Here is a 2,500-nt window from a genome sequence, read left to right as displayed (position 1 = left end):
ATAAATACATGAAAAAAACTACAAAAAACAAAATACAAACACAATCACAATATCTAACACACAAAAAAACACATACAATCACTATATAAAAATAACTACAAAAAAATAAATAATGCACACCACCCCACACCCCCCACCACCCCCCCCCACCCCCCCCCCCCCCGCCCCCACACGCCCCACCCAACACATACAACGGATAAAACAACTATATCTATATATAAAAATATTCATACATCTAATCACTCTAAAATTTATAAAAACACTTTCAATATAGATACGTAAACACAATAATTAAAAAATAAAGATCTTAAAAAGAAAAAAACGAATTAAATAATATAAACACCCTTCAACCTCCCCTTTAACTCCGGGGCGCGCCTATCGCAAACGCACCCAAGCCCCCACGTCCTGTTATCCTTACAACTCGACGCCTCATAACAGACTCTCCCCACCCCCTCCGACCCGTTTCATCTAACACCAATTGCAACGCCCCATAATAAAAACATAGATACCCCACCAAACCCGTGTCCCCACCATAAAATAAAAACCCAAAACCCCATCCCTAACCCAATACCTGCCTCAAAAACAAACACAAAACAACAACAACATTAAAAATAAAACTAAACGCATTTAGAACTATTTATAAACAAAAACTAACAAATACAAAAAATATATATAATAACTAAATTAAATATAAAAACTTATTTATTATACATACCTATACTATCCGTAAACAAATTATGTATATACAAAATATATATATATATATATAATTATATTAAAAATAATATATTTCTATATATATTTATATTTGGCATAAAGGGTTCCTTGGCCATATTAGCATGTATTTGCTGAATTTTCAGGGTGAGTTGCAAGTTGGGACCAAAAGAGTAACTTTTTCAAATGCAAATAAAAATAACTAACGCGAAAAAAGTTCCCTCAAAAGTGGTTTATAGTTGCCGAAAGTGGGCACCAGATAAACTAAACTAAATTAAATATAGTATTATGTTCTTGATCGTTTCAAAGATATGGTCATCGCAAATCATTCCAACGTGGACGTTTAATGCCGGCTTAGTGGAGTAGAGTCAGTAAATTGTATAACAACATATCGACTAAATGATACAATAGATAGTATAGAAAATTTATACTTCACATAACCAATTTTTTTTTTATTTCCAACCCTCTGGGTAAAATCTGGAAACACCTTTAATCGGCAGGGAAATAGTGGGAATAGAGTTGGGCGAGAGCAATGCAGACCGTAAATGATTTGAATCAGTGAAAATGAACAAACCATTATCTCCTTTTTGTGATTTTAATAGTAGATATGAACGAAATTTACCATTTAATTGTAAATACTTTGATCTGCTCAAAAAACACACAACACACACACACACAACAAACAAACAACACACATTTATTATATATATTATATATATATATATTTATATATTTATATATTATATATTATATATTGTTTACGTTTCATCGATTTTTCGGATCATCGATTACAGGTGGAAAAAGGGGGGCGAGTGGAGGCAGATCGCTCGTGAGCACCAGGGAAGGCACACCTTACAGTAGCTGAGGGCCGAGTTAAGGGGCGTGGTATCTTTCCGTTCCTTTCTGATTTGCATAAATATTGTGTAAGCGATTGGTAATTATTTTTGATATTATTGGCTACGACTTTTAGCGTTGTTAGAAGTTCCTGCGTTGTTAGAAAACGAACCGGCCTTGGTTCTCGGTGAATATTTTATTTTTATTTTTATTAATTCATTTTTTTTAGGAAGTTTCTGCGTTGTTTAGGAGTATGCCGTTCGGTAGGGTTTCGCGTTTTTTAGATTTCTTGCCTTATTTTTAAGGTTCACCTCATTTCAGGTGACCATTTTTGATCATTTAATTCATGTATTTTGGAACTTACTTGACAAGAAAGGGTTAAGTTTTGTGAAGGTAGTTTGTGTTCATCCTTATTTATTTGTTTTGACAATTATCACTTGGTTATTTGATTGAAATTAAATAAATATATAACGTTCACCTGGTTTATCTCAAACCCTCAGAGCTGAAGACCATCCTTTGATTTGCTAAAGAACCTTAATATTCAATATATATATATATATATCTATATATATATATATATATATATATATATAAATATATATATATATATATTTATATATCTTATATATAGACATATATATAATTATATATTTATATTATAGACATATTCATATATATTATATATATATATTTTATATATTTATATATATATATAGTATATATATAGATATATATTTATATATTTAATATATAGACATATAATAAATATATATTTATAGATAGACATATTTCATATAATATATATATATATAGATATATATATATATATATATATAATATAAACTAATACCACACTCATGTCTCTCATCACTCAAAAAACCAATCTATAAAAAAATAAATATATCTCACAAACACCACACACACCCACTTAAACCTCACACCAGAAACACAA

This window comes from Penaeus japonicus, unplaced genomic scaffold (assembly GCF_977035675.1).
Source record: "Penaeus japonicus unplaced genomic scaffold, GWHDUDI00000001_assembly GWHDUDI00000008, whole genome shotgun sequence".
Lineage (NCBI taxonomy): Eukaryota > Metazoa > Arthropoda > Malacostraca > Decapoda > Penaeidae > Penaeus > Penaeus japonicus.
The sequence above is the reverse complement of the archived record's forward strand: the minus strand, read 5'-3'. Positions refer to the sequence as shown.